The sequence below is a fragment of the Pongo pygmaeus genome, chromosome 13 (genome assembly GCF_028885625.2).
Source record: "Pongo pygmaeus isolate AG05252 chromosome 13, NHGRI_mPonPyg2-v2.0_pri, whole genome shotgun sequence".
Taxonomy (NCBI): Eukaryota; Metazoa; Chordata; class Mammalia; order Primates; family Hominidae; genus Pongo; species Pongo pygmaeus.
Genome location: NC_072386.2, coordinates 98,227,603 through 98,241,613, shown reverse-complemented (window position 1 = coordinate 98,241,613; position 14,011 = coordinate 98,227,603). Strand labels below are relative to the sequence as shown.

Sequence of the window (14,011 nt, the reverse complement as noted above, 5' to 3'; positions counted from 1 at the left end):
CTTATTCATCTTATTTCTCTACCCCTATACTCAGCTCTAGTCACTCAGCAGATGCTGAGCGTGTGAGTCAATGAATCAATCACTGAATGCAGAACAAACAATACCACAGCAGACTTACTCTTATTACAATGTTGAATAAAAGTTTTCCAGGCCGGGTGCAGTGGCTCATGCCTGTAATCCCAGCACTTTGGGAGTCCGAGGCGGGTGGATCACGAGGTTAGGAGATCGAGACCATCCTGGCTAACACGGTGAAACCCCATCTCTACTAAAAATACAAAAAAATTAGCCTGGCGTGGTGGCAGGTGCCTGTAGTCCCAGGTACTCAGGAGGCTGAGGCAGGAGAATGGCTTGAACCCGGGAGGTGGAGCTTGCAGTGAGCCAAGATTGTGCCACTGTACTCCAGCCTGGGCGACAGAGCGAGACTCCATCTCAAAAAAAAAAAGACATTTTCTAGCTGCCTATGTCTCATTTTATTAAATTTGACCACCTCTAGAATTCAAAGGTGGTTTGTTTTTTTTTTAACCGTGATGGAAACATCTTTAATTTTTCTTGGAATACATTAAAAACATAAAAAAGAGCATTTTTTGTGAAGCAGAAATGATGAACAATAAACTCTGTGGTTTGTGAGACATGAAACACCATAACTGTTTTGAAAAGATAATTTTCCTGGAAACAATATATTTGGAAACTAATTTGCTATTTCAATGGCCAAACCTTGGCCCGCTAATCCCCCAGAGGAATATGGAATATGAGGCTTTGTGGTACAACCAACAACCAACATTTGACAGAGTGACTTTTCCAAGACAGATTCAGTGCACACAGTGCACAGTTCAATGTTCTGATGGTGTCTTCTCATTCACCTTCTTATGGCGGGAGTATCATTCCTATTTTACAGCTGTAATAACTTAGGTTCAAAAATCACACAGCTAATAAGAGTTAGAGCTGGAATGATACAATAGCTGTCCTCCCGTGATTGCTTTATTTCACTTGGCATAATGTCCTCCAGGTTTATCCATGTTGGTGCATATGAAAAGATTTCTTTCTTTTTTTAATGCTGAAAAATATTCCACTGTGTGGATTTACCACATTTTCTTTATCCATTCATTCATCAATGGACATTAAGATTGTTTCTATATATTGGCTACTGTGAATGCTATGGTTTGAATGTCCCTGCCAAAATTCATGTTGAAATTTAATTGCTATTGTAACAGTATTGAAAGTCAGGACTTTTAAGAGATGATAAAGTCATGAGGTCTCTGCCCTCATGCATGAATTAATACTGCTATTATGGGAGTGGGTTAGTTGTCAAAGAAGTAGGGTCCTGGTAAAAAAAAAAAAAAAAAAAAAAAGATAAGTTTGGCTCACTTTTCTCTGTCTGATACATTCACTCACCATGTGATACTTCCTACCAGGGGATAACCCTCGCCAGATGCTGGCATCATGCTCTTGGAATTCCCAGTCTCCAGAACTGTAGGAAATAAATGTCTTCCCTTTATAAAATACCCAGTCTGAGGTATTTTGTTATAGCAGCAGAAAATAAACTAAGCCAGTGAATAATGCTGCAATAAACACAGGAGGGCAAATATCTCTTTGAGATCCTGATTTCAAATCTTTTGGATATATAGCCAGAAATGAGGTTGCAGGTACTATGGTAGTTTTATTTTTTAATTTTTTGAGGAATCTCCATATTGTTTTCCATAATGGCTGCAACATTTTACATGCAGGCTGAATAAGTTCTAGAGATCTGCTGTGCAACATAGTGCCTACAGTTAACAATACCGGATTGTAAACTTAAACATTTTGTTTAAACATAAATCTCATGTTAAGTGCTCTTATCACAAAAAAGGGTTGGAATGCTCACTTCAGCAGCACATATACTACAATAGGAATGATACAGAAATTAGCCTGGTCCCTGCCCAGGGAAGACATGCAAATTCATGAACCATTCCATACTTTCTAAAAAAAAAAAAAACAAAAAAAAAAAAAACAGCATAGGGGACACAAGAAAACTTGGAGGTGATTGATATAGTTTGGCTGTGTACCCACCCAAATCTCAACTTGAATTGTATCTCTCAGAATTCCCACGTGTTGTGGGAGGGACCCAGGGGGAGATAATTGAATCATGGGGGCCAGTCTTTCCCCTGCTATTCTCGTGATAGTGAAACAGTCTCACGAGATCTGATGGGTTTATCAGGGGTTTCCGCTTTTGCTTCTTCCTCATTTTCTCTTACTGCCTGGATGTAAGAAGTGCCTTTCACCTCCCGCCATGATTCTGAGGCCTCCCCAGCCATGTGGAACTGTAAGTCCAATTAAAGCTCTTTTTCTTTCCAGTCTCTGGTAGGTCTTTATCAGTGGCGTGAAAATGGACTAATACACAGGGCACTGAAAATCCAGGCAGAAAAAAATGCCTCCTCTCTTCAGTGAACCCTCCTGACCCCTTCTCCAGTCTCCCCTGCCAAATCATTCAATCATAATTTTGCTTTTTTGAGAAAAAATCTAAAAATGCCACATAGTATAAACTGTATGAAACATGTGAAATTGACTGATGGCAATGTCTTCATTATCCTGAAGTCCTAAAGAATTATGGAGCATCAGTAAGATCAGGCTGTAACAAATAAACAAAATGTAGTTAAGAAATAAATTATCATACAATAAAGTTTGGAATAAGTAGAAACTAAAATAAAGAATACAGAAAAGTGCCTAATAATCTAATATGCGAAGACTGTGAAGTATTTGACTAACATTTACTTAAAGATACAAATACATATTTTACATATATAATCTATATAATATTTCAAATATATAAATATGAAATCAGAGTATGTAGCATGAAATAGTACATCTTTTTGTTTTCCACTAACATTTAAGCAGACACATTTTCTCATGTGTATTCTTCCATTTTCATACTGCTGTAAAAAACTGCCCAAGACTGGGTAATTTATAAAGGAAAGAGGTTTAATTGACTCACAGTTCAGCATGGCTGGGGAGACCTCAGGAAACTTACAATCGTGGTGGAAGGCAAGGGAGAAGCAAGGCACCTTCTTTACAAGGCAGCAAGAAGGAGAAGTGCTGAGCAAAGGGTAAAGAGGCCCTTATAAAACCATCAGATCTTGTGAGAACGCACTCACTATCATAAGAACAGCATAGGGGAAACCATGATCCAATTACCTCCACCTGGTCTCTCCCTTGAAATGTGGGGATTATGGGAATTATGGGGACTATAATTCAAGATGAGATTTGGGTGGGGACACAAAACCTAACCATATCATCATGTGTTGACACAGTCTCCATGGGTTTTACTGGATGCATAATACATTATCAAGGAAATATTTATTTAATTAATCTTTTTAAACTATATATTTAGGTTATAACTGGTTGTTCACTTCTCTCATGGCAATTCTGTCATGAGCAACTTTGAAAGTAAAGCTTTAATTAGAACATTGTGATACATCCCCAGAAATGGAGTATGAGTCTATTAGGTATGAATATCACACAAATTGCCAAATCCTTTCTGAAATGCTGTAATCGCTTCATCTGCAGTGCATTTTCCTTCACTGTCCTCAGGGCCAGCTTCATAACAGTGCAACCTGGGCAGCCCCAGAGAACCCTCACTCAGAAGGGCCCCATGTTTGGTTTAATGCTTTGTTGGCACCATCTTGAAATTCTTAATAGTTTGAGCTTTGAATACGTGTTTTCTAAGCAAAATCTGATGGAACATGGGAACATACAGTTTACCAGAATAGATTCCGGCAATCTGTGTGCCCCCTGTTCCCTGCTGCCATATTCACATGGAGTGCCAACCACGCCTCGTGAACACAAAATTCCAGCAGACCCACAGTATGTAGAAGTTCAGTGAGGCTCAAAGAAGTACGAGGTAAGAGTGTTATTTCTAGAACTAGGTAAGCTGGGGGGTCAGGGGGCTGGGGGCACTGGCTGTCCTAAGAGACCATACTTTTTAATGAAAGCAGAACTTACTTCAAATGGCCAACAAGCCCTGTCATATGTTTTCTTGCTTGTGTTACTTTCCTGTTTCAGGCAATCATTTAGCCTGGTTTCCTTTTAGGCCATCTTTACTCATCAGTGAGCCAAAGGTAGACACCATTGGTAGAATGTTCACATATCAAGAAGTGAATTTAAAACAATTGAGTTAGTTTTGTGCACCATTTACACTGTTCTAGTAAGAATGAAATGCATATGCATGTACAAGCTACAGAACGTATAGTTCAAAGGTAATGCAAATACAAAATGTAATTTCAGTAATTCTGCACAGGAGATTGAATACTCTTTCTAAATAAATCCAATCACTTTGAGGGAGCCAGAGCGGGATTTTACTAGGAGCAATCTTCCTTTTCCTCTTCCATACCTCCTCTAACTGCCTTCTAGCTCAACAGCAGGCTGACAGCTTTTTTGCACAATCTAATCTGTGACAAACCGCCAGGCCAGCTTCTCCAGATAGTGACAGATTAATAGCAATGTTGGTTTGAGGGCTAGTCTTTGGTAAAAGGCAACTAGGCTAACATTTCTTTATTGCCATGTGCTCTATGACTCTTAGGTTCTTTATTTACTTGCTTGCTGGTAAATTTTTACAGCCTTGTTCTGCCAAATATTGTTCTCCTTTGGATTAAGCCCTCATTTCTGAAATATAACTTTTGAACTTTGGACTGCAGTAAAATCACTATTGCTATTATGAGTTGACTCTTTATAAAATTACAAAGTTTTTCAGGATAGAAGGTTGGAGAATAGTAAAAAAAAAAAAATTACAAAGTTTTCCTTCTAAGGACATTTTTATAGCAAGAGATTATCTGGTATCCAGTGTGCAAAATCTTCTTAGGCTGATAACCCATAGCCTGGAGAAGAACCAACCTAACCTCTACGGCAGATGATGAAAGTTAGAATCAACTGAGAAGCTTTAAAAAGCAAGAATGCCTGAGTCTAACTCTCCAACATGTTGACTTAATTGGTCCTGGGTGCATGCTGGGCACTGAGAATTTTAGAAACTTTGCAGGTGTTTCTTTATGCAGCTGCAGTTTTGAAGCTGCTTAGAGCCACTGCTCTAATATCTCATCTGTTTAAATTCACAGGAGGAAATACACACAACTAGGTCAGGCAGAGTGTCCACTTCTATATCATCAAGATTCAGCCAATAATTCTGGAGCCCCTACTGGCTGACTAATACTAGGCCCTTTGGGAATTGCAAAGATCAGTAAGATAACTCCTCTGTCTCAAGAAGCTTTCAAGGGATAGGGCAAGTGAGGATCAGCAAGCTAGTCTGAGAGAAGAGAGAGTGTCTAGAACAGGATATACCCATGAGCCAATAGGAGACTATACTTGTGCACCTGTGCATTACCTTTGGAAGGGAACTTCTTGGGTCTCTTTACAGAGGAAGTGTTGGGTCAGATACTTGTGCATTAGGAAGAAGAGCAAAAAAAAAATGGCACTCACAGCTGGAGATTTTGTCCAAATCCATCCCAAACCTTCTTCCCCATACAAAATAAACTTCACTACTAATAAAGGCAAAACAGAAAATGTTTGACTCAACTTTTTTTTTTTTTTTGAGACGGAGTCTTTCTCTGTCACCAGGCTGGAGTGCAGTGGTGTGATCTCAGCTCACTGCAACCTCCACCTCCCAGGTTCAAGCGATTCCCCTGCCTTTGTCTCCCAAGTAGCTGGGACTACAGGCACGTGCCACCACGCCCAGCTAATTTTTGTATTTTAGTAGAGACAGGGTTTCACCATGTTGGCCAGGATTGTCTCAATCTCCTGACCTTGTGATCTGCCTGCCTCGACCTCCAAAAGTGCTGGGGTTACAGGCATGAGCCACCACTCCCGGCAGCCTCAACTTTTTAATAGTAATGTACTCTTTCAATAGCTACACAATCATTGACCATCAGTGCATACTAAATAAGGACAGAATGATGAGGGGATGAGGATTAGAAATCACTCTTTCCCCAGCAGGTTAAATGAACAACAACACAATTTGTATCTTTGTCTAGATGTGATGGCTAATCTCATGAGTCAACTGAACTGGACCATGGGGTACTCAGATCTTTGGTTAAACATTATTCTGTGTTTATCTGGGAGGGATTTTCTAGATAAGACTAACATTTGAATTAGTAGACTAAGTAAAGCAGATTGCCCTTAGGCCTCATCCAACCTGTCAAAGCCCTGAATTGAACAGAACAAAATTTGCCTGATTGTCTTCAAGCTGGAACACAGGACTTCTGCCTTCAGACTCAGACTTGGACTGGAACTTATACCATCAGCTCTCCTCGGTCTCAGACCTCTGGACTCAGACTGCACTATACCATCAGCTCTCTCTAGAGAACTCAGACTAATACACTATCACAAGAAAAGTTTCCATGCACATTCATGTTTAATTCTCATAACAATCCTCAGTCCAGGGAATGGTGGTATAATATGTGTCTTAGTTGGCTCAGGGTGCCATAACAAAATGTTTTAGTCTGGGTGACTTCAACAACAGAAAGTTGTTTCTCATAGCTCTGGAGGCTGGGAAGTCCAAGATCAAGGAGCCATCCAGTTTGGTTTCAGGTGAGAGCCCTCTTCCTGGCTTGTACCTGGCTTCATTTGTCTATACCTAATTACCTCCTAAAGCCCCTATCTCCGAATACCATCACATTGAGGGTCAGGACTTCAACATATGAATTTGGGAGGACACAAAAATTCAGTCTATAACAGTATGTTTCCCATTTTACAGATGGGAACACTAAAGCCTGAAAAAGTGAAGTAACTTGCCAAAAGCCACCAAGCTTATGAAGGCAAGAGCTAGAACGTGAGCCAATCTCTCTCTCACATACACCATTCTTTCTACTACAGCCATGCTTTTTATGTTAGCTATGCTAACACATAGCAAGATACTCATCTTTGGAGATAGCCAGTAAAGGTCTGAAAAGCTACCAGCCTCGCTAGTTATCTGGAAAGTGCTAATTAAAATGACAGCAAAATTCTATTTTTCACTCATCAGTTGGGTAAAAATTAAAAGACTAATACTATCCCAGTGTCAGGAAGGGAGAGGTGAAAGGAATGCTCTTAAATACTTCTTGTAGGATCACACATCAGCAGACTGTGTGAAGGGCAATTTGGCAGTATCTATAAAAATGTTAAATGTGTATTCTTTTTGATCAAGTAGTTTTAGTTCTTAATACCTACCCAAGGGAAATAGTTTCACATGGGTATGAAAAACATCCACTGCATTTTCTGGTAACAGCGAAATATTAGAAGCACCATATTACCCATTCATAGGGAATGGGTAAACGGATCATGGTGCATCCAAACTATGGCATCCGTGAAACCTTCCAAAAGAATGTGGCTGATTTGTATATTCTGACATAGAATGTTTTATTTAGTAGAACAAAACTTGTGGTATGTATAGCATAATGTTACTTACGTGATAAAAATGTATTGTATATCTATATGTATATAATTTTATATAAAAATTCAAGGACACATACATATCAAACTGCTAATAATTACTGCTAATCATTCTGGGATTGGAACAAAGGGAAAACAAAGAGAGCTTTTGCATTGATGGCATATTGTCTGAAATTCATAGTGAGAATGCGCTCATTATTGTTCATATCATTATAATAAATAAATAGATACATAAACAATAAAAGCATGGAAATAAAAGTGCTTTTCTTTACACCATTTATTTTACTTCTCTCACCAAAATGCTATGGGGTAGACAGATTCCACATCCTAAATGAGAAACCAAAGAGTCTGAGAGGAGAGGGGACTTGTGAGATGGGCCAGGAGGGGTTAGTGATAAAGCTGGGACCAGAACCCAGGTCTTTGTATTCCAGTTCCAGTGCTCCATGGATGGCACCTTCCTGCTTCATTTAACTTCCACAGTCTTCATGCCATTTTGCCTCTTATGGAAGGAAAGCATCAACCCATTCTTTCAAGGGAAACTTCAACTCTTAAAGAGTTAGATTTGAAAACTTTTCCTCTCCCTCTTCTATTTTTTAAACCAGTCTGGGTCCAGGGGCCAGCATCCTCCTAATCTCTACTTGAAACCTGCAGGTTCACTGTTGCAAAAGACTTCTCTGATGTTCCGTCCAATTTCTATCCAAATAAATCTCATTTTGCTGATGTCTATAAAGTCTGACTTTATAGCAGAGAGCTCTCCTAGAACTCTGTCTTTAATAAAAGGGGAAAGAAGTGGAACTACTAATTTAGTTTCTTTAAAAGGCATGTATTTTCATGCACATTAAGTCCATCTGTTGGTGAAATGATGCCTTTGCACAGTGTATAATTTGATAAAACCCAAAAGAACTCAGAGCTCCTAGCTTGAAGCAGAAATAGAGAAAGTGGCTGGGAACCTGACTAAAGTGGAGAAATCCACCAAACACTATTTTTAGAATTAAAAACTGATTTAAAAAAATTATCCGTCATGGAGAAAGATTCACGTTCTCAGTGTAAGCGCCTCTCAGTACGTTTGAACCACTTCAGAAATGGAGATCAAAGGCCCTTGGTCTCTGCAGCTCATCCACTGGGGATATCTTTTTCATGGCACTATGCAATATCTGACCATCTGACTGTCTTCACACTGTCCAGTGGGTCCCTACTGGCTACAGAGAACTTACAAATTGGCAGCCACATGTTTGTTTGCCAGTATGAAGTATTTTTAAATGTTAAATATTGACAACATTTAAAACTTGGCAGTCCACTTAAAATTCTGATTTCTGATTTCTCAAAAAATCAGAAGATCTGGCCATTCCACGTCCAAATTCTTGCAGAGCATTAATGTGCTGATGCTGAGTAGCAGAAGTATAAAACAGACATCACTTACTTCCTACTATGCCACAATTCCACCTGCACTGCCTGGCCCCTACAATACTTGAAGTTGCAACACCCGGTCTTAAGGATTAAACTCTAAACTTCACAAAAGGATATTCAAGGTTCTTCACTATTGGCTACTGGTCAGCTTCTACATCTTCAGCCTCTCTCACTTCCCTATTTATTTAATCAATAAACCTTCCTTGATCCCTAGCATGTACCAAGCAGTGTGCTAAGTGGATATGGAGATGAATAAAATGCATGCCTCAGTTAGGGCCCCAGCAGATGGCACATACAAATTAAGACAATTTGTGCAGGGTTGGTTGAATGGTAGGAGAACCACAAAGATAGTGCAGTACTTTGAGTCTAGGAATTTTGGGACTTTTGTATCTCTAGACCTGAAGAGGGACTTCTTCTACCTGGAGAGAAGCTACAACCTTCTGTTGGGAATGCAGTCAACTTAAGATAACCCTGCAGACCAGGCACTTTGGGAAAGATCACCTGCTTTCACTCTCATCTCTACCTCTGGTTTTCTGAGAAGGCTTCTTCTTTGGCCAAAGTCAGAAGCAAAGGAGAGGGCGGGCCTCTTGATGCAGTCCAGAGAGGTCAGCTTCGTAGACAGAGAGCAGGACAGAGATAGGACAGAGTGGGTCCAAGGTACGAAGAGATGACACTGAGCCAACCCTGCTCTGCCCTTCTAGGAACTCATAGCCAAATAAGGAGACAGGTGGGTCAACAGACAACGCCAGCATGGTGGGGGCAGTGCTGTGTTTACTAGAATCACAGCAGGCTATAGAAACTCTGGTAACTACCCAGACAGAGGCAACTAACTCAAGACAGCTGAAAGCTCCAGGAAATGGTGAACTCAAAGCTGCTCTAGAAATGACTGAAGAACAAGGAGTTAGAGGTGAGGAGGGAAAGGCGGGTCATCCCAGAAGAGAGAGCATCCCATTGCTCAGACTTCATGGGCACCATATACCCAACCCACTGAGTCATTCTGTTCCCCAGATGTTTCTCGCCCTTTTGAACTATGTGTGCACAGACACTGCCCTCTGCTGCAATAGCTACCCCCTACCCTTTTAGGAAAGTTAAATTCAGTTCAAATTCACCTCTCCAAGCAATTTCACTCCTGTATCGACCCAATAGAAATGTGTTCACACATGCACAAAAAGACACACATTAGAATGTTCACAACAGCGTTATGCATTATAACCAAATGTCTATCAATAGTAGAATAGATCAATGAATTCTTAAGATAGAATACTACCCAGCAGTGAGAATGTACAATCTAAAATTCCATGTAAAAATATGAATAAATACCACAAACATAATGTTGAATTTATTAGTCCATTTTCACACTGCTGATAAAGACATACCCAAGACTGGGAAGAAAAAGAAGTTTAATTGGACTTACAGTTCCACATGGCTGGGAAGGCCTCAGAATCATGGTGGGAGGTGAAAGGCACTTCTTACATGGCGGCGGCAAGAGAAAATGAGGAAGATACAAAATTGGAAACCCCTGATCTCATGAAACTTATTCACTACCATGCAAACAGTATGGGGGAACCATCCCCATGATTCAAATGATCTCCCACTGGACCCCTCCCACAACACATGGGAATTATGGGAGTACAATTCAAGATGAGATTTGGGTGACAACACAGCCAAACCACATCATGAGTGAAAGAAGTCAGACAGCTTTAACTGATGTACTCCTCATAAGGTTTCATTTATAAAAAGGTCAAAATCAGGCAACATCAATCTATAGTGTTTGTATTAGGCTGTTCTTACATTGCTATAAAGAAATACCTGAGGCTGGATACTTCATAGAGAAAAGAGGTTTTAAGCAGCTTATGGTTCTGCAAGCTGTACAAGCATGGCATCACCATCTGCTTGGGTTCTGGTGAGAGTCTGAGGGAGCTTACAATCATTGCAGAAGTGGGAGCAGTTGGTGTCAAATGGTGTGAGTGGGAGCAACAGGTCAGGGGGAAGGTGCCACTCTCTTTTAAACTACCAGATCTCATATGAACTCAGAGTAAGAACTCCCTTATCACCAAGGGGATGATGCTAAACCACTTATGAGGGATCTGCTCCCATGATCTGAACACCTGCCACCAGGCCCCACCTCCAACATCGGGGATCACATTTCAACATAAGATTTGGAGGGGGCAAACATCCAAACCATATTGGTGTTAGAAGTCAGGATGGTAGTAATCCCTTAGAGGAGTGGTAGGTACTGGAAGGTAGCATGATATGGGGGGTTCTGTGTTGCTAGTAATGTCTTATTTTATTATCTGGGGGCTGGTTGAATGAGTTCATAAAAATTCATTGAGCTGTACACCTATGATATAATTTTCTGTGTGTTATATTTGTTTATTTTTTAGTTTAAGTCACTTTCTCAGGGAAGCTTTCACACGTTGTTGAATAACAAGGGCTTCCTGTCCAAAGAGCTCAGAAAACTCTTCTGTAGAACTCATCAAGACATTTGAAAACGACTGAGAAAAGAGCAAGGTCTCAGGAGCCCCACACCTGCATGGATTTCCCTGGCAATTCTGAACAAGTCCTGTCTACTCTTCACCTGTTCCTTTAATGATGCAGGGGAGCAGATGTACTTCCATTTCTTTTCAGTAATCAGGAGTTTTGTAGACATCACAGATCAATGGATCATTCATCATTTTCTGAATTTCCTTGCCAACGTGGACAGTCTCTGCTCAGAAAACAACCTTGAAGGCCGGGCACAGTGGCTCACAAGGTCAGGAGACCAAGGCAGGTGGATCACAAGGTCAGGAGATTGAGACCATCCTGGCTAACATGGTGAAACCCTGTCTCTACTAAAAATACAAAAAATTAGCCGGGAGTGGTGGCTCATGCCTGTAGTCTCAACTACTCAGGAGGCTGAGGCAGGAGGATTGCTTGAACCCGGGAAGCGGAGGCTGCAGTGAGCCAAGGTCGCACCACTGTACTCCAGCCTGGGCAACAGAGCGAGACTCCATCTTAAAAAAAAAAACAAAAAAAGAAAGAAAGAAAGAAAAGGAAAAGAAAGAAAACGACCTTGAAATAAGCTGGACCCAGGGGCTTGTGCCTGTAGTCCCAGCTACTCAGGAGGCTAAGGTTGGAGGATTGCTTGAGCCCAGAGGTTTGTTGAGATTAGCCTGGGCAGCATAGTAAAACCACATCTCTATAAAATAAATGAATAAATACATATATTTTAAATAACAACCTGAAATGGCTGCAACTCTCAGCTGAGTGGCTCCCAACTTTGTCATCGTGGAGGGACCCTGCTGTGACTTCTTTCCTTTGAGCCACACGTACTGAAAAAGGATGCAACCAATAACAACAAAGATGTTTATTGTGTAATGATCCATTTGTTTTAATTGAGACAGTTATATTAATGCCAACCTAACCCTGTGACCAGCATGAGATAACCAATGTTTCTCCACTGGGTTGTGTAATTCCTGCTCAAAGCACAGTAATAAGATAGTTTAGTTCATCTGGGAATATCCATAATAGGGGTTCAATGTAAGATTGCCATCCTTAATTTTATGATACAGAAATTAACTCAGGAGACCTCATTTATATTTCTCAAACTCCTCAAGGTGGCATTCCTAGGTTAGAACCACAGTAACAGCTCCTCATCCCACATACCAAAGAGACTTTGGATTTTGTCTTCAGATATTTCATGGTACTTCTTTCCTGACTTCTTTTCAATGATGATCTGAGTGATAAGGCCTTTGTGATGCTACATAAGCCAAGTGAAATGAAATATGAGTACTTTAATAATACCAATTGTCTTACTCTGTTTGGGCTGCTAACAAAATCCCATAGACGGGGTTATCAACAACAGAAATTTATTTCTCATAGTTCTGGAAGCTGGAAAGTCCAAGATCCGTGTCTGGTGAGGGCCTGCTTCCTGGTTCATAGATAGAGCCTAGCTCTCTGCGACTTCTTTTATACGGGGACAAATACTGTTCGTGGGGGCTCTGTCCTGTGACCTAATCACTTCCTAAAGGTCTCATTTCCTAATGCTATCACTTTGGGGGTAGAATTTTAACATATACATTTGGGGGGCAAGGGAGGACGCAAACATTCAGATCATGGCACCAATATTGGCTCGCATGTGCGGCTGTTGTCCTAGGCAATTTACATGGGTTAATGCAGGCTGTGGAGTCAGATGGTGTGGGTTCAAATCCCACCTCTGATTCTTACTGTCTCAGTGACCTTAAGTGGGCAGGTAGTTAACCTCACTAAGTCTCCATTTCCTTATCTGTAGCATGAGACTTAATAGTTATTGAGTTCTTTGGATGATCCAATGTATATAATCCATGAAAGAATATGACATATGGTTTGGCACATAGATATATTTAAAATAGTCAGCTTCTAATAGTAATTCTACTTTCTTTTTTTTTTTTTTTTGCGGCAGGGTCTCATTCTGTCGCCCAGGCTGAATTGCACTGTTGCAATCTCGGCTTACTGCAACCTCCGCCTCCCAGGTTCAACAGATTCTTCTGCCTCTGCCTCCCCAGAGGCTGAGACTACATGTGTGCACCACCATGCCTGGCTAATTTTTTATATTTTTGGTAGAGACAGGGTTCCACCATGTTGGCCAGGCTGGCTGGTCTCAAACTCCTGACCTCAAGTGATCCACCCGCTCAGCCTCCCAAAGTGCTGGGATTACAGGAGTGAACAACTGCGGCCAGCCATAATTCTACTTTCTTCACAACATTCCTTTTAAGAAAGTATCATGATCCCCATTTTATAAAGGAGAAACTGAGGCTCAGAGACTTGCCCAAGATCACACAACAATTGAATGGCAGATCCAGAACTTTTAACCCTAGTTCTTCTTGATGCCAAAGCCTGACCTATTTCCATGAGTCAATCCTTCAACCTGGCAGATGTGGGGGCTGAATACCCTCAATAAGTGCTTCAATTCTCTGATAAATATTATTTTTGAGAAAAAATAACATTTTAATTATTTTAAAGAATAAAAAATAAATACTTAGGCAGGCCTTTTGCCCTTGTCATCATTTTTTTCCAAGCTCATTTTTTTATGGACCCATTCAAGGTTGTCAGTCCTAATTTTGTGACTGTTGCCAATCTTATATTGGGCTTTCATTAGCCAAAGAGAGCCCTGGCCAAGCTGTGTGACTGTGGGCACCTCCTTCCCTCTCAAAGAGACCTCAGTTTCTTCTTCTGCAGAACGGGGGAGGGGATGGAG

At 40.7% G+C, this 14,011-nt stretch overlaps 1 long non-coding RNA gene and 1 other non-coding gene across 2 annotated transcripts in view; one reads left to right on the top strand and one right to left on the bottom strand.

Moving 5' to 3' along the window:
• LOC134737922 (uncharacterized) overlaps nt 1–14,011 on the bottom strand; it is a 74,425-nt gene that overhangs the window by 13,172 nt on the left and 47,242 nt on the right. The gene's annotated exons all lie outside the window — the stretch shown is intronic.
• LOC129044766 (U6 spliceosomal RNA) lies at nt 1,854–1,957 on the top strand. Its single transcript, XR_008504765.1, has one exon. It is a non-coding gene; the product is annotated as a U6 spliceosomal RNA (small nuclear RNA).